Source organism: Dermacentor albipictus, unplaced genomic scaffold (assembly GCF_038994185.2).
Source record: "Dermacentor albipictus isolate Rhodes 1998 colony unplaced genomic scaffold, USDA_Dalb.pri_finalv2 scaffold_15, whole genome shotgun sequence".
In the NCBI taxonomy this organism is placed as follows: domain Eukaryota; kingdom Metazoa; phylum Arthropoda; class Arachnida; order Ixodida; family Ixodidae; genus Dermacentor; species Dermacentor albipictus.
The window spans coordinates 13,326,162-13,345,969 of NW_027225569.1; positions in this window are offsets into that span (position 1 = coordinate 13,326,162).

Genomic DNA, 19,808 nt, shown 5'->3' on the forward strand with positions numbered 1-19,808 from the left:
GAATGAGGCTTTTGCAGGAGGACCAAGATGACATATTAAAAAAAGAAATGAAAAAATAAACTAGAAATGGAGATCTTGCCAGCGCAAAAAGAAGCACAGTTGCGTAAAGTGATGTGTTACGCGAGCAATAGACGTGCAGCGAAGCGAGTGGCGTGCCAGCAATACGGGGGGGGAGTGCACTCACGCTACCTGGGGAGGAGAGGGGAGCAAGCGGGTGCTGGCGTACGTCTTTCATGCCAGATCGCGAAGCGCACAGAAATTACTCTGGGCTAGCTACGCTCCTGCGCCGCAGTTCTTCCTTTCGAGGCCGTGTGCCGAAGTGCAATCAATCCAGCGAAAACACGGGGAACGTGGTAGGTGGAAATTTAAAACGATGAGCAAAACGAAAATAAGCTAACAAAGGAGTGGCGGGGGGGAGGTGGAGTGTACTGCAGAGAATCCCGCACTCCCCGCGTTCTCCCCTGCAGGGGCGTCTGCGTAAGCAGGCGTTTGGTGTGTTGCGACACCATGTACCCGAGCACACCAGGGTCGGATCCTCCCGCGTCTAACCGTGCGCGGCTTAGCCGTGTCTGGGGAAAAGGGGATTCTGGGGGTTGGGCCAATGCCGGGCGTTTGGACCTTTACGGCCCCTCGGCGGCGGCAACACACCCCTTTGGCCTCGGCTTCACGTAGACGGCACCCCCGGACTGACCCACTCGGGGCAAATCGGTAGTTGCCTTTTCCTGTCTCTCTCTCCCTCCAGCCTTCGTCTTTCTTTCACTTTTCATCTTTCCTGTCTTCTCCTAGCTTCCCCTTACTTCCAATTTTTCCAGGCAGCACGGGTTAACCTTGTGTGGATAGCTAACCTAGGTTATTTCATATTCGGTTATAGTAATTGCGTACAGCTGCCGTTTGCAGGCCCTGTTTTTACAGTTCCTGCAGCGTCCCCTTGTAGGGCTCCAGGGTGGGTGGTTGGCGTTATTGCCAAAAACTACAGATTCCTCTATGGATAATTCCTTCCCTCAACTGCCTGATCGCCCTCAGAAAAGAGGGCGCACCAATGAATTTTCCAGTTTTTTGGCCGCCAAAAAGAATCCTTCCCGCGTTTCCATGTCATTCTTTGTGCAAAACCAGATAAACCAGTACGAACAATATCACCCTTTCTTGTTTCCAAGTCATTGACTGAAGTCTTTGGTCCTCGTTGTAAGGCATCGAGAATGGCAAGCGGTGATATCCTCTTGGAGCTCCGCGATCACAAACAATATGAAAAATTGTCAAAACTAGTGTCATTTGGGGAAACCCAAATATTTATAACCCCACACCACACGATGAACACCATCCGTGGTGCTGTCTCCGACGATGACTTGATGGAGCTCACTGAGGCTGAACTCTTGGAGGGCTTCAGTGACCAGAACGTTATCAATGTTAAACGAATTAAAATGAGACGAGATGGTAAAGAGATCAAGACGAAACACCTGATACTCACCTTCGGCTCAGGTGTCCTTCCCGAGACCATCGAGGCCGGTTATATTAAACTGCTTACCTGCTTAATGCTCTCAGATGCTTTAGGTGCCAACGTTTCGGCCACAGTTCACAGAACTGTCGAGGCCGGCTTACTTGTGCCAAGTGCAGTGACAATGAACATTCCTCCAAAACGTGCCAGAACACTCCACATTGTGTCGACTATGATGGCGAGCATGCCACATACTCCCGGTCGTGCCCGTCTTGGAAAAGAGAAAAAGAAATTGTTACAATCAAAGTCAAGGAAAACTTAAGTTTCAAGAAGGCACGTAGGCGGGTTTCATACCTGCCCAAGAAAAGTTTTGCTGATGTGACGCGTCAGGGGGCAGCGACACAACGGCCTCCGGCGGCTGTCCGACCCACAAGCATTGAGTCGGCAGCTACACCATCTGCCCCCACGGCGGTTGCAGCTAGCGCTGCTTCGTCGACCCAGAATGAGGGACCATCGACCCCGAAGGTGGCCGCAGCCGAGGCTGCCCCAACCTCCCCGGCCCTTTCCAGCGCTGGCAACAGCCGGCGCAGGCAAATCCCCCAGGGAGCCCCATCGACCTCCGGGCTGAAGGGCCCAGGGGTCTTGCCCTCCGAGGCGGGACCCTCTCTGGTAATTTCTCGCTCGCAAGAGCACATGTCCGGCGCCTCACAAGAGGCAATGGACACTAAACCTATCCTCAATGCGCACCAAGCGCCTAAGGGGCGGCGAGGTTCTCTCGAACGCTCCAAAAAGGATAAAATCCCCGTTACAGGGCCTGGAAAAAGCTCTGTATACTAAGGAATCACTTCGGTTTCTGTACACACAGCACCAATTTACTTTAAATATGGATACACAAATTATTTATTCAATGGAACGTCAGAGGTCTTCTTAGAAACGTGGATGACGTGCAAGAACTCATACACAAACACAATCCAAAAGTGCTGTGTTTACAGGAAACACACATAAAATCAAAACACACAAATTTTCTCCGACAGCATATAACTTTTCGCAAAGATCGTGATGATGCTATCGCATCATCGGGAGGTTTAGCTACTGTTATTGACAAAAGCATTGCGTGTCAACTTTTACAGCTGCAAACGCCTCTTGAAGCAGTGGCGGTTCGAGCTGTTCTCCTAAACAAACTCATCACCATTAGCTCGCTTTACATACCCCTACATTACAAATTAAACAAACATGATTTTCAGTCCTAGATAGATCAATTGCCAGAACTTTATGTTGTTCTTGACGATTTCAATGCGCACAGCTCACTGTGGGGCGACTCTTGTATAGATGTGCGAGGTCGTCTTGTTGAACAGTTCCTTTCCTCTTTTGGTGCCTGCCTTCTGAATAAGATGAAATCCACATTATGCTGTCTTGCAAACAAAATTTTTCTTCAATTCATCTCAGCATAGTTTCCCCGTCTATACTGCCTGAACTCAAGTGGGAAGTTGCGAACAATCCTTATGGAAGCGACCACTTCCCCATACTATTAAAAACACTTAAAGAAAACGAATATCAACCACAGGCTCCTAGGTGGCAGATTGACACAGCCGACAGGGAGAAATTCCGAACCATAACTAGTACATCACGGGATGACATGTCCTCGCTAGGTATTGATGCGGCTGTGGAGTATTTTACAGCCTTAATAATAGATGCCGCATCTAAATGCATAGGTAAAGTAAGTGGCTCGGCATGCAAACGGCGTGTACCGTGGTGGAACGATGAATGTAGAATCGCACGTAGGAATCAGAACAAAGCGTGGGGGTTGCTACGCGCTTCGCCCACTGCAGAGAATCTTGTCAACTTCAAAAAAGTGAAGTCGCAAGGCAGGAGAACCCGCCGACAAGCCAGAAGAGAAAGTTGGCAGAAGTATTTATCGAGTATTAACTAGTTTACAGATGAGGCGAAAGTCCGGAACCGCGTAAATAGAATTAGAAGGCGACAAACATATTCACTCCTTCTGGTAAACACACAGGGTGATACGCTGTAAGATCAGGCAGACTCACTTGGGGAGCACTTTGAGAGAGTGTCAAGTTCAAAACATTATTCGAAATCGTTTCTGAAATATAAACAAATAGAAGAATGTAAGCCACTCAAAAGGAAATGACTACAGAAAGAATCGTACAACGGCCCTTTCATTATTGCCGAGTTGAGAGCTGCGTTGAGCTCATGCAAGAGCTCTGCACCGGGATCTGACAGAATCATGTATGACATCATCAAAAGCCTTCACAATGACACCCAAGTTACACTACTCACAATTTTCAACACCATTTTAGCCGTAGGATACCTTCCAACTGCATAGAAAGATGCCATTGTGGTTCCTGTTTTGAAACAAGGCAAAGATCCTCCCTCAGTGGCAAGTTGCCGCACAATCGCCCTCACAAGTTGCCTTTGTAAGGTATTTGAAAAAATGAATAATCGGCGACTCATCCATTTCTTTTAAATGAGCGAAACGCTTGATCCTTATCAGTGCGGCTTCCGAGAAGGGCGCTCCACAACCGATCATCTCGTACGTCTTGAAGGAAATATCCGGGAGGCATTTATACCTAAACAGTTCTTCCTATCGATATTTTTCGATATGGAAAACGGGTATGATACAACGTGGCGTTACGGAATCCCAGGAGACGTGTTACGTATGGGCATCCATGGTAATATGCTTACCCTAATAGAAAGCTATCTGTCCAATCGTACCTTCCGGGTAAAAGTCGGCAATGTTCTTTCACGTCCTTTTACACAAGAAACGGGTGTACCCCATGGAGGCGTGCTCAGCTGCACGCTCTTTATCGTGAAGATAAAGATTGCTCGTGCTAAAGATAAACACGCTTCGTGCTTCATTACCACTGGCCATCTTTTACTCTGTCTACGTGGACGACATTCAAATAGCTTTCAAATCTTGTAACCTCGCAGTCGGCGAGAGACAGGTACAGCATGGCCTGAACAAAGTGTCGATGCGGCAGAAAAAAATGGATTTAAGATCTTGCGCTCTTTTTACAAGAAAGAGAGGCCTGATCCCAGATTCTTGCTTAGATATACGTGGACAACAGATACCCTTAAACAAAGAACACAAATTTCTAGGTGTTATACTTGAGTATAGGCTCACTTTCGTCCCCCACATTAAACAACCTAAAGAAAATTGTCTGAAAACAATGAACCTAATGAAGCTTCTATCCCAGACTACGTGGGGTAGTGACAGGAAGTGCTTAATGAATCTCTATAAGAGCGTGATTTGTTCACAATTAGATTATGGTGCGGTGATCTATCATTCTGCCGCCCTGAGTGTGCTAAAAATGCTAGACCCTGTTCACCATCTAGGTATCCGCTTAGCCACGGGCACTTTCAGAACGAGTCCCATACAAAGTTTATATGCAGAATCGAATGAGCGGTCACTTCATCTCCAGAGAACATACATCAGCCAAACATATTTTCTGAAAGTCTAGTCTAATCCTCAACATCCATGTTACAATACCATTAACGAGATGACATATGCTACACTCTTTCATAATCGTCCCCTCCGTAAGGCAGCCTTTCTCGCTGCGTGTGAGGGAGCTTAGTCATGAAATGGATGTTCCACTCCTCGAGCTTCGCCTAATGCATCCCGCCAAGCTGCTACCTCCTTGGGAGTGGCAGCTGATACAATGCGATATATCTTTCATGCAAGTTACAAAACACGCTCCAGAGATTGAAATCCTAATGCATTTCCGGGAACTCCAGCACAAACACTCCTGCACGGAGTTCTACACAGACGCATCGAAGTCACACGACGGGGTGTCCTATGCATCCGTCGGTCCATCCTTCTCGGAATCCGACATACTGCATCCGGAAACTAGTATCTTTACGGCTGAGGCCTACACAATATTGTCGACCGTGAAGCATATAGGGAAATAAAAACTAAAGAAATCACTTATATATACAGACTCCCTAAGTGTTGTGAAGTCTTTGATATCGTTCTGTAAGCACAAAAATCCTGTTATAATTTAACTCTATTCCGTCTTATGTAAAGCATATGTATCTAACCAGCCTGTGATTATATTCTGGGTGCCTGGCCATAGGAGGATCCAGGGTAACGTTCTAGTGGACCAGATGGCCACATCAATTTCATTGCATGCAGTTAATCCTACTGCTTCGGTCCCTGTCACAGACCTGAAGCCTTTCTTAAGAAGGAAACTGCGAAACCACTGGAAACGTATATGGGATGCAGAAGTAAATAACGAAATGCACGTGATAAAGCCACAATTAGGTTCTTGGCCCTCTGTAAGAAAATCACGGCGAACAGATGTCCTATTCTGTCGCCTCAGATTAGTACACACATTTGGCACGCATAACGTTTTACTCACTGAAAATCATCCTCCAACCTGCGGTAGATGCGGGGAGAGGCCGACCGTCCTCCACGTCCTCCTGGAGTGTCGGGCAGCCGAATCTGAGAGAAGGAAACATTTTCCTCTAGCATACCGGCAGCACATCCCCCTATATCCCGTAATGCTACTCGGCCCAGAACCTTTATTTGACACCAACGCAGTCCTAAGTTTTATGAAAGATGTTTTCTTGCATGTTTTTAGCCCCACATGTTCGTAGCGAGTCCTCTCTTCAGAGGATGCCGCTGTGATAGCTCTTTCGTTCAGCACATGCCTCTAGGCCCTTGTGTTTCAAGGGCTCTGGCGAGGCAGCAGTGCTCCAAGTAATTTTACCATCTTATATATTTTCTATTTCGCATCGTTGTTCTACGATGGATTTTATTGTTCATAGTATTTGTCATTAGTCATCGCCATAATTTTATAGCACGTAGATTTTACGCACTTTACAGCGACTATTTCTTGGCCAGTTTACAGCCAAGTCACGTCTTCCATAATACATCGTCAACATTACCACTTGTCATGGCGCTCTTTGGCCAAGCCTGGTCCTTGCGCCATAAAACACCACGCATCATCATCATCACCCCCGCGTTGTTCACGCTTCTGTCACGGAAAGGGAAACTACAGGGACATGTCAACCGGCTAACACACGGGGCTACCTTACATTCCTTCACCGACGTTGAGTAGCACACCTATCTTCAATTCTGCAAACTCGCCGCTAAGACACCTTCGATCGTTGACTTGCCCATACGCTTTACCCTCTGTCCATTTTAAAAGAACCACAACTATACGCACTGTGCCAAGACAGCATATGTCGCCTTGAAAAAATATAAGTCCACTTGTCGGAACGTTGGTTCCTGCTGTTATGCTATTACCGAGTTGTTTGGGTTGTTGAAGCCAATGAAGCTTCTTATGCTATATTTTTATTGGAGGAGATCACTGTGTTCTTACATTTCTGTACCAGAGGCACCTTAGCGGATGGTACAGTGTACTACCTATTCTCTCGATTTACTTTTACTGCAGTACAGATAAAATGTGATATACGACGATTTCACGAGCAAAAGTACTCTGACTTCTGCCAGTTGTTACACGTTGCATGGGACAGAATGAAAGAAGCACCAACGAAATGCTTCGTTTTTCCGTCCTCTCTCTCATCCAGTCCCACGCACCGTTACTCAGCTTGCTTCTAGAGGTTCGGAAATAGCTACAGTGAAGCGTATGCCCTTCGCTGCACGAGAGTGGAAAGCTAGACTAGTTGATACGTGAATATGTGCGGCACACTTAGCCTGCACTCTATGAGGTTTACTAAATTTTTCAAAAAATACTAGCACTAAACACATGTTTCTGTGAACCGTCACAGCATGCACCATACTTCAAGAAAAGCTTCGCTCTATAAGAAGTTGCCGCGCCCGCATTCCGGACCCATCGGCTGCCACACGATCAATAGGTGGGAAATGTTCTTCACAGGTGTTTCGTCCCATGCGTCTGCATCTGCTGGTTGACGGATGCTGCTCTGGCGGTTCGACTGGCTCGGGTTCTCTTCACGACAGTGCCAAATAATGTAGAGCAGCACAAGCGGTAATGATGCTTGTAGCACTGCAGGGCCTGTGTTGCACTTTCATGTCCAAGCAGGGGAAGCGTCGTATCCGAACACCAAAAGCCCTCTCCACGGAGTTGCGCATCTTGATGTGGGCCTTGTTGTAGGTATAATAACAAAAATAATGCAAATGCCTACTTGCACAGTGTGCGTGCTTAACACAATCAGCAATCTAATTAGCATACCTCTGTTTGTATTTGCTGCGTCAATATTCAGGGAATAGCAGTGTAGATTAGATTTCTGATTCAGTTAAAAAACGTGCTCTAATTTTAAAAGCAGCTTTTGCATTAGGGCAAATTTGGATTTAGTTACTTGCATTCCCTCTGGATTGTTGGCTGAACCTGGGTCTGCAAGGGGGGTCATTAGGAATGGGAAACACGAATAGCCCATATCTCCTGGCACCCGATGTTCTTGATAAAGAACTCGCACCCGGGAGTTGTCAAATACCCGGTTGCCATGTACAGACCCTGGCCAGCTTTCCACAACGTTGAAACACTGTAGCTGTGGGCCCCCCACAACTTGCAGGAATATTGCGCTATTATAAGACACACTGACGGTTGGAAGCACCCGCATCACATACCATGCACCAATGAACATGAAATCATGTATAAAACCATAGACAGTTGCAAATTGTAACATATTTGAAGTTAGGCTATCTCTACAATATCGTTCACAGTTCCCACACTAACTACAGTGAGCAAAAATAATCGGAAACTTGCATAAGAAATTGGTATAGCTATTTATTATAATACTGTAGCACTAACAAAACAAACGAGGACTTTACAATATCGTTCACAGTTCCCACACTAACTACAGCGAGCAAAAATAATCGGAAACTTGCATAAGAAATTGGTATAGCTATTTATTATAATACTGTAGCACTAACAAAACAAACGAGGACAGAAGTCAAAGGTAACGCACAGGTGCTCTGTTGCAGCTTGCATATAGGGAGCTTTATAAATAAAGGCAACAGCTTTGCGCGACATTGAATAATCACAGCCCTATTTATAGCAAAGCTGTTCCTATAGAGCTGTTTGAGAATTATATTTGCCTGTATATGACCTCTGTAAGCTTCGCATATAATTTTCTTTACCCCTTTGGTTCTTGTAGTGAAGCTGAAAAAATGAACAAGTGCTCCCTATAATGCCTCTAAACAGGCACATAACGAGTGTTTAGCAAATAGTGTTCGACCCCTACTAAACTCACACGCTTACAATTTTTTCTGCGCATCACCCCTACGATGTCCTACATTTCTTCTAAAGGTAAGCTTCGCGAATGATTTTTTTCGTTTTTTTCACAGCACCGTGACAAAGGCATCAAATGTTTTTAAAAGCTTGTAGTCGCACTAACAGTTTTGGCGTAAAATGTTCGCTTCGAAAGCAGGGGCCGTATTAGGCAAACAATTTTTATTCATGTAATCGCTACCTTTCACGTTTACTCATGGCTACCGTTAAATATCTGTACTATTTAGGTAAAGATACCCGCCAGCCGCGGCCGACCAGATAAATTAGCAACGGTGCGCATCCATCTGTCCGGTGACGGCAGTGGATACCTATCGGTAGGACGACGCAACTTGAAAATACAGGCGAGAGCTTGCGCATACAACGAACGCGCGATAAATACAAGCAACCAAAGAACAGCATCTGCACGCGGCGTCGCGTCGCCCTATCTGCTCCGTCGAAGCGGATAGCCTTTTCGCCACGCTCTACCCTCACCACAGTGACCTACATGTCACTCAATCATTCAGTATCTTACGCGAAGCGTCGGCTGATGTACCAAGGGGAGATAAAAACCTTTTCTGTCTCGAAATTGCGGCGTGCTGCCCATAGGTAGCCGCTACCGTCACCGGATCGAGGGACGTGCACCGTTGCTAATTTATCTGCTCGATCGCGCCTCCAAAGCAAGCTGAGAATTGTCCCCGCCGAAAGACCATATGTATCATGCTCAGGCTCAGACGCGTTTGGAACGCGGAGATCGCTGTTATCGGCCACTCGACGTACGGCGTCCGAGTATAGGGCCGGAGGAAACGCTGATGGAATATATCGCAGAAAAAATATCCTATAATGCAGTTCCTGTACTTCTTCCTCCACATCTATATTTCTGCGTAGTGCACATTCGTTCTACTCACGAAACTTCGATAATACAATTGTTCTTGTGAAGCGCATGTTTAGTTGACACAAAACTATTATATTCTTGCAATGAATTACTTGGGCCAAAAAGCAGTGCACTTACCTGAACATTTACAGAAAACACACCCTTGCGGTTGCGGTATACTTCATCATCGTCATCAGCGGGGCTTTTGAGTCTCACATGTCTGCAACCAATACACCGGGTCGCTCCGGGGAAGTGAGCAATCTCGTAAAAGTCCCGCATCACGCTGGACATTTGGGAGGCTCCTGGGAAACGAACAACCGCTCTGTACAGATGTCTGGCGATAAGCCGAGTAACATTTTTCACGATGCAACAAACTGTAGGCTGCGACACGTTTACGAAGCCTCCAGCGACAATTTGTAAAGTACCAGCACAGTGAAACCGCAGGGTGGCCAAGACTTGCAGCAGTGGTGGCAGCGGTAGTCCCCTATAGTCGTGGTTCTCTCCAATCGGCAGAAACGCCAGGAGTTGTCGGACTGTTCCCTTCGTGAAACGATATCGTGCGAAAAACATGTCTTTATAGAATTCCATTGGGTTTCTTCTGTCGCGCAATGACGGCCTTGGTACACACGGCAAAACGTACGCAGCCCCGAATACAGCAACACAAGTTCTGCACGCAAACTGACAAGCTGATTGTCTCTCCATAAGGCCGCGTCTCCTGAAGTACGCTGCGTCTCTGCGGAACGCTGCCGTGCTTGCGCCTTCGAAGACCGATTCAAGACTGCTTTCGACCAGACTTGATATTTTCGTCGACTTCACCGAGTCAAGCTCGTCGCAAGGACGCGTTTCTAGTTAAGGAGGGTCTCTGAAACGCGTTTGCACTGTGCTGAGTCAATCACAAGTCAAGCTCAAGTTAAGTCGCCTTTATGAATACGCGGGTTAGTTATTCCAATGTGGATGAAGTATAGTAGCACTGATACAGTTCTCAAAGTTAAATTAATTTGAATGTGCTAGCAAATTATAAACCAAATATGCGCACAAAACATTTCCTTACCCACAAGCTGCGGTTTCCTCTCAGAGCTCTTGTGAGAATACGGTTTGCTGCGAGACTGCAGGCATGAGTCTGCAATGATAATGTGCCAACAACAGTATGTCTACTATCTTCAACATGATATCAAGCAAATAGACATTAAATGTAGTACCTCGCAAGCAACGTGGCAAATAAATAACTTTTTGGTTGTCAAAGTGACAATAAAGCAAATTCCAATTGTGGACATGTTGTAGATCGTACACACGCGGACAACTTTCGGTGGCGATAAAGGGAAAGCAACGGACGCGAGGCTGCTGCACATGTGTTACGGTGCCAAATAGTCCGACAGCGTTCGACAGTGTTTCTGGTTGCTCGGAAGAGATGCTGAATCAAAGCAGCTTCGCATGCGACTGTTTCGCGTTTGCTCAGACGCGGAAGGGAAAAGCCTAGACATAAGTAAACTTTACCTTCGGCGGTTCCTTTTATCTTATTTATCTGTTACAATTATTGTGTTTGTGTTTTCTTTTCCCCAGCTTAAACTAATGTGGCTGAAAACAGGGGGCTCAAAAGTGTCCCAGTGTAGTCAGCTACATAAGTGCCCAAAAATAAGTGTTGGGTAATCATACCTTTCTTTTTGTCCACTTCATCCCTATGCCCTTATTGAGGTTCATTGTTTTTCTAGGTCAGGAACAATTCGATTTCCGCCCATCTTTCTGCACGGCACCAGAAAGCAGTGACGTTTGAGCACAGAAATGAAATAATATTGCATAATGCATACACAACACTGACAGTTTAGATTACAACTTTTTCACTTTTTGGTATGTTGCAACATAAATGTAATATTACAATAAAGCTGCCACTTAAGTCTTCACCATTCTCTTTTGGACTGACATTCAACTATTGACAAGCATTGGAATTATATACAATGGCAAGATTTGCAGGCGATTCAATTTTTGTCTGCTAGAACTGCTTAAGAGAATATTAACATAACAAGCATTGCTCATGTGTGTAAGACAGACTCGTGTAATGCCATACCAACCTAAATAAATGTCCGCCAAGTTATATGTGGTGTCATCCTCAACTAAGGCATTGCTTTCTTTTTGTTTTTTGTTTTTTGTCTCGCTTCAGTGGCAGTGCGGAGATTGTAAACACCCTTCTGTAAATCACAGAAGTTCCTCACAGAGCACCGCATCAACATTCGCACTCTCACAGGCCATGCATGGACATCTGTCCTATTTTTACGAGTCAAAAATAATTAATGATTATGTTTGAAATTGGCCTAGTTGTATGGCTTTTTAACACATCTTCATTAATTAGATCGATCAATTGATCTCGCATTGGACTTTTTGGCACAAATGTGAAAGAAAAAAATACCTAGATGGCTGTTAACTTTGACATGTTGCAGGTACACTCGCAACTCCATTCGAGAGGCTTAGTCATGCATGAACAAGTAATGGCAATTATCTTCGATGACATATCCACCATTAACTGGTTCACTATGTCAAATGCTATATACTTAAGCAAAATTTGGTTGACCAAGTGATGCGAGTAATTGAAAGAGGGTAAAGTGCCAAGGTTCCAACTTCCCAAAAGCCTAAATGCTTCTCGCCAAATTTGAAGGCTCACATTAAAATTACGCTTTTATGATTATCAAATTTTGTTGTTTCATGGGGTTGCTCATCCAGTGACTTCAAATTCGGTCCAATTGACATTTTAAACTCGAATGATTTGCAATTGTACGAACTTACACCTGCAGTGATCTCAAATTTCGTGCAATTAGGTCCCATTGAAAACTCCAATTGGACTCAATGTTTTCTTTTATTTAGCCTTTTCGCCAGCCCAATACTATTATACACCAACACAGTACTGTTAGTCTAACAGCTTAGCTGCCATGTGGAGTACCTTGGCTTTATAGTATACACCGGAGACATTGTCGTCGCCGGTCCACCATGCTTCGTAAGATTTGGCGTCATCAAAATCGGCAATGCTTGTCAGAATAAACTCTCTTATGGCACCCAGTTGGTAAACCTCAGTTGTCGAGTCGACCTTGTACTGCACGCACCAGCGTTTTGTCGGGGATACCACACTACAAGATCGTGACGAATGTGCTTTGTAGAAGTTCGCGCAGAGGAGGACCATTCAAACAAAACACAAATGCACATGGTGCACATCGCGCAAAGCCACCATGACAAACACAGCGTCGAGCTATGACGACGACTTCAGGCAAGCAATCAAATCCGAAGCATTAGGAGCGCGATTGTAATACAATCGCGCTTCTAGTGGTCGTTGATCTGTATAAACGAAACTTAAAACACCAAAAAGCCCAGTATTTTAAAAGCGGTAACCATACACCACTGCAAGCCATGTACCACTTTATTTATTTACATTTATATGCTGGATTTAGTTCTGTGCATCGGAGAGGCCGCACAGGCAGAGAGTAAGGCAGAATGATGGGCTAGCTGGGACAAATGGAACACATTACAAAGCACTGCTTCTTATATAGTGTGTTTTTGTGCGACCATGGCGGTATCCACCACGACGCGCGCTCCCCATCCACTCAGCAAGATAAGAGGAAAGCTTTTCACCACTCAAATAAATTCGGGCGATTTGGTAGGGATTCATGTCACTGAAAGGCATGCGTGCAGCACAGTCATGAGTAACGAAAAGGGCAAGACAGACGCGGGCGTTTAATTGCCTCGTGCTTTTCATCCTTCTGACCATTTTTAACCTTTCTTTTTCGTGTTTGCATGTTAGTCCTACGTTGTCATAAAAAAATTGTTTGTTCCGCCTTGCAACTAGTCCGCCAGCACATCCTCATGAAACGAGGAATGCAGGTGGCATTAAACGGCACCACTTTTTTTACTCGTGGCTTGTATTACGGCCGGAAATGCGCCAGCATGCCCAATACTAGATCATCCGGAGTCTGCCGTTCAGCACCTTAGCGCAAAAGCTTGCAGCTTGCGCGGTCGTGCAGGAACATGACGTTTATTGCAAGAATTTTGCTTCTGTGCGATTGAAGTGTTTAAATATGTATTTAAACAAACAATTAAAAGCAAGCGGGTGCCTATGGCTTGTGTGAGAAAGTACAGTTGCCAACAAAATTGTCATGTGATGTTTCTTTTAAAATGCATATGACTTCCTAACTGTAGTCAATGCTTAACTGACACATGCGCGCGCGTAGAATCGAAAGTCGCGATAGAGGGTGTTACGATAACCTAAAGGAGCCATATCAGGATGTACATGAAGAAAGTTTGCCGATGTGTACCGAGCACAGATAACGCAGAAACTATTAATGATATTTTGTATCCATATTCATGCATTATCGAGGATTTATACCATTTTTTCTAGAATACCACTAAGATGTTTTCACTGCAACGAGCATATAAATGCCATTTGTAGCAAGCATATTTACATCAAGAATAAAGGTCACACCTCTTTGAAGGCTTTCGTTAATCTGCAGCATGCGAGGGCGCTTGCCGGTTCTTTCCTTCCTCTTCTTGAAGCGCTCGGGTTCAGCGAGAGCAAGGGGAAAGTAAACATGTCCGCAATAGAGATTAGTAAGAGGCGATACGAAGATTGGTGGAAGAAAATCAGGCAAACGACAAGCAACGACGGTGCAGAAAACGAAGTTTTGTATAGATATTCAGGTAGTTATGTACAAAGGCTTGGTGGCGCAACGAATTACCCCGTTCCAAAGGGAATGCTCATAGTATTCATCCACTTATCATTCCTCCGCGTAGGAAACCTAGGAAACAGTGACATCTATCTGCGCGTCAAGCGAGAAACGACGCCTCCCGCTGCGTGACTGACGCAAGTTCGGCAGCTCGACCAAAAATATAGTAGCGTATTAAGTGTCGCAAATAATGCCAAAACCTTACCGACAGTAACTGCAGCCTGGATCGAGCAACCAAGTCCCAAGACAAACTCGGAAGTACGCGTCAAAAAGAACGATACTTGCGGCCGTTACTACTAAGGTATGTATGTATGCGTTGGAAGCTTCATCAACTTCATTATAATTCATTGGAGTACAAACACCAAACTAAGAGCGGATAACAAGCAGCATAGCTATGCGATATGTTACCAAAACTACACACCAAGCGCCGTCTTTAGAGCCGGCATGACTATCAGCAACAGTTCGCGTGGCTCACGTAACATTTTCGGCGTTGTGCCACTGCTGCCATCGATTATTTAAAGCCCATTTATTGGCCTGTGAAGCACGCAAGAGCGCGGCACCGGCACCCGCAGCGGTAGGCAATGGCGTTGCACTGCTGAGCTCGAGGTTGGATCTCGACCACGGCGGCCGCATTTCAATGTAAGCGGAAGGCAGAAATGACCATGTATCAGTTTAGGTGCACGTTACACCCCCACTGTGACGTGCCTGATAATCATATATTAGGATTTACACTTAAAAACCTGAGAAGTTATTTTGTTTAACGTTGCCGGAACGCGCTGAGCCGGTACGCTGAAGGTGCAGAAGGTATTCACCATTAATCACAGGACATCCTGAAGCTGAAGACTTATGACATTCCTTTGAATACGTAGCTACTGCCCGTTTTCAGATTCAAATATAAATAAGAAAAAAAATCGGACGCAGCCGACTTCGCGTGTTATTCATGGTGCAATACATAAGCTTTACCTTGCACAATTTAGTTAGTCTCTGACAACATTCCTCAAAGCTTCACTGCAAGCACCATTTCCAGTAAGAACACTTGAGTTTCAAATTATCTCAGTGTGATAATCTTCCATTTTTCATTTGCTCCATGTTGCTTCAGAACATGCCAGCCAACCTGTACACCTTACATGGATGCCACCTGTGTCATTTGTACTCAAGACCACAGTGATGATTCAAGACAAAACAGCTCCTGCCTCGCAGGAATATGTTCTGGTGCGAATACAAGTGCAAGTGCCAGTTATGTGTAAGAAGAGGAAACTAGCCCAGCTACAAGTGAAACAGATGTTCTTTGTGATGAAGGTGCAACAAGCTTCAGTGGCAGTGAACTCAATTTTGCATTTGAGTTGAGTTCTGATAGTGACCCTGTTCAATAAACAGATGAAATGGGCAGCAATGACCATAGGAAGTGCAGAAATGCGTGATGCCGAAGGAAGTGGGAGTGAAGCTACAGGAGATGATTTCGTTAAGTACTTTGGAAAACTCGGACAGGAAATCCTACCTTATCAGGTAACAACAAAAGCACAAGCTTTACTGCTTGTGCTTACATACATTGTCACTGCAGGACTGAAATGGGCACACGTTCTAGGACTTCTAACTCTGATCAATGCCCTGCTTGGGGAGAAAGTTGTGCCATGCACTACCTACTTTCTAAGAAAGCTGTGGAAGAGCAAGAAAGAAGCGTTGAGGGTGCATTTACATTGTAAAGCCTCCCACAAATACCTCGGACTATCTTGCAATGCTGAAAGCAAGCCCAGTGTCACCTGTGATTCATGCGGTGTAGAAAAGAGGCTTCAACAGTTAATGAGTTCTGGGAGTTTCTTTTTGATGTATAAGATGCAACATCAGTTCCTTGAACTCTTAAAAGAAGTTGGCAGACCTATCCAGACTAACTTATGGAAGCTGTAATCAGGGCCTCTAGTGCGTGGCGCCTTTTCTGGCATCAGCGATGGAAGTTTGTACCGTAGTGTATGAAAGCAGGTAAAAAATTACCGACGATTACGTTACTTCCTAATGCGAAATTTGAGCGCAGCAAATAAGCTGTTTCACCTTTTCGATAGATTGAGGCAAAGAAATCGAGCAACACATGTATGCGCTATCACAGAATTTTTTTTTATTTTTCACACGTATTCCTTTAACAAAGACTCCACTAACAGTTCTTGACAGTCATGAAGGAAGCTTTGTGGTGGGAGAAATAGACTGATATATGTTCGACTTGGTACACCAATGCTTGATTCTCAAAGACGTTCACAAAGACGTTCACAACTGGGCCCTTAATGCCATATTGGCCTCCGCCGTGCATCAGTCGTCGCACTTGCATGAATGGGATTCGCGGAGATACGAGTCTTACACTCACCGCATTAAGTTGTGGAAGGTGCGCTGGCCTCGAGGGATATTTGTAACCGTTTGTTGTCGAAATAACAACCAAAACAAGCGCGAACGAGACCGACCCAACAGAACCAAACAGGCGCGGGCGAGAGCTGTGGCGCGGGCAGACCCTAGTACGAAACGAGCAGATCGGCTGAGACCAGACACGAGTGCGCATCGAGCCCTAAGGAGGGTCCGCATGACACCAGCATCGCGCGCGCACGTCACTGAAGGGGCCGCTCTCATTGGTCTCCGCCATTCGCGGCTCGCGTCCTTCGTCTCCCACTCCAGCGAAGGGGGGCGGAGCTGGTTACGAGGCCGACGCCGACGACGACGCGAAACCCAGGAACGGACGCCAAAGAGCTGCGCTCTAAAATGGTATGGAGGGACATCACACTGACCTTCAACAGTGATGTGGCACCTGTGTTTCATTCCAGCAAGAACAGAATTTGGCCACTTCAAGTAATGATAAATAAGCTGCCAGTTTCGATGCGGTGGCAAAATGTGCGCATCTCAGCGCAATGGTTCTCAAGGACTCACCCACCGATGTACCTCTTCATGGTAGTTTGTTGAAGAAGTCACGAATGTTAGAACTCATGTATGGTCTCTTGCTGAGGCGGTATGAACATACTGCGTCAGTATGTCCACGCTGGTGCATAACGGCTGTTGTGACCATAGACTATAATTGACAGAAGTGTAGTGTTAGGGCACACGTGAGTTGCAAGCAAGGCACTTTAGCAAGCGTGGGAAGGATTGCTTATGCGCATTTGTATAAACATTATCTTTTTCGCTTTACACATTATCGTTGCTTTGTATTTTATATAATTTTATATAACTTACTGCATTATTACTAATAATAATAAATACATAGGAAAGTTTCCAGTTGCCAGATTTGATCAGAGGACCTCGAGCACAGGATATTTAAACCACTACGCCACTGATATGTCCTTCAGCAAGCCCCATAGAACACTTATGGGGATTTCTCTTGGGCAAGCAAGCATGCTGAGACAGCTGAGGAAATTAGATTTGGCCGTCCATCTCTGGGTCAACGAAGTGACAACTGTGTAAAAGTGCTCGACCGCGGACTCGGCTAGATAGCGGCACACATGGTTAGAAAACTAGCTCTGGTCGACAGCGGCCCGCGAATGGGCCACTCTGGACCAGAAACACGCGATGTAAAGTAAGGCACAGGCGTACACTCACCCCAAGGAGCTCCCATGCAAGAAGGGCGCCTTGCTAACTTGGGCGAGCAAACAGACACACAACCTTTCTCTTTGAAACGCAATTTTACTCTCTGTATTATACAGGCTACTGTATACCACAGGGGTCGTAAGACACAGGGCTCTAGTCGGAGGGGAGATGCCTGCGGCAGCGAAGGGGGTCGAACCGGAGTTGGCGGTGAGGCCGCAGGCATGCAGCTCGCCTCTTGCGGGACTTTCTCCTTAATGTCTTCGTGGCACCTCGATTTCTGAGAAAAATCGGGTCTGATAGTGTTGGCGCCATGTTCGTTGTTTGCACTCGGCCATCCTGAGCAACCTTGTCCCGAGAGAGTCTCATCAAGCTGACTTGCTTAGGCACTTGCTGTCCGATGCCAATTTATTTGTTTCATCTGGCTTGCATGGGCGTTTGTGACGTAGACTGGCCAAGTCGATCCCTTTGATATTGGTAGGTTCGAGATGCGGTATGTGTCTGAAGGCAGCACTTCTGTAAGAATGTACGGGCCTCCATGTTTAGGTTTAGGTTTAGGTCCAGGTTTAGGTCTTGGTGGGCTGTCCTGTGTCCTGAACTATTGTGGCTATGGAGGCGGTGGTAGTCGATCACCCTCGTGTGTCCTTTCTTCCGCGTGAGAACGGGGTTGCTGTACGCGGAAGTACTATTACAGATTAGTCTATATGGTATCGACTCATCAAAAATCTCTCTCCATGCCTGCCTCTGGTAGTATGAGCTACGGTATGATGGCTGGGAAACCGGCTTGCTTCGAGGGAGCTCGATGATTTTCTTCTCAGCGATGCCGTTGCACCTCATTTCTTCAATTCGCAGTGCGCAGCAATTATTACGCTTGTTAAGCAACGTGCAGGGCTATGTTTTCTCCTCGCCATAGATAATCCAGCCTACATTATTATCGTCTCAGTTTATCAGTTGCAGCACATGGGCCTACTCATTGGCGGTCCCTAAACTTGCTCTGACATGTTGCAAGGAGTGGGTGGACGCATCAGTATGAGGTGTCCTTGCTTCATGTGCAACTTGACATTACTGAAGTGCGCAACCAGGACGCTGAAAACAACAGGTCCATTAAAAAGAAGGCGTTCCCTATATAGACAGAACCGTCATCGCGGAAGCCTCAATGCTTTCATTACACATGGCGACTTCTCTCGCTCTTTCGAGTACTACGACAATTCCTGTCAGGCCTAGTGCTTGCCTTTGGTTCAGCACATGGGTACATCCACCAGTGCGGACCAGAAGCAGATCGGGCAAGTCAATTACGTCAGTGCCAATGATGACGTCCGATCCAAAAAAGGTGTCGTCGCTGACGTTTAAATCTAGTTCGCCGAGGGATGGCTGCTTTCCACCGACTCCACGTATGGCCGCTCCGGGAAGCGCCATAAGCTCCCCGTTCAGCTGCACGGCACGCATCATCTTTATCAAGCTCACATTGGAGCCCGTATCGAGAAGGGCGATTATCCATCCGTTCGCCGTCAATACAAATGCTTTTGTGCTCCCTTTTTGAAGACATAGTGCGTACAGTGTAAGTCACATTACCAGAGCAGCCGTGATGCGGACACGATTTTGTGCCGTGCCCATCACGGTTACATTCCGTGCAATAAAGTGGGCGCCGAGGCTCAGGACACTGACTCAACAGGTGGCCCGTTTGTTGGCAGTTGTATCAACGCACCCTATCCGCGCGGCGCCCTCCTTCTTGCACGGTACTGTTGAGTACTGCATCGTCTACGTATGTTGACGCAGGACAAGGCGGGTGGCCACTACTCCATCGGCTTCGGCAGTCGAACTGTTGCGCCAATGGAAATTGTCTCTTGCGGCTTTTTATTAGGTTTTCATGAGTTCTCATACCATGAACTAACTCGTCCACACACTTATAGCTTCTGTCTCGTAATGCAAAACTCATCTCAGTCGACCAAAGACATCTGATAATCTTGACAATGGTATCCGGCAGAGTTAGCTTCAGGCTGGCGCGAATTTTTAACGCGATAGCGTTAAGGAGCTCGTGTCGCAGA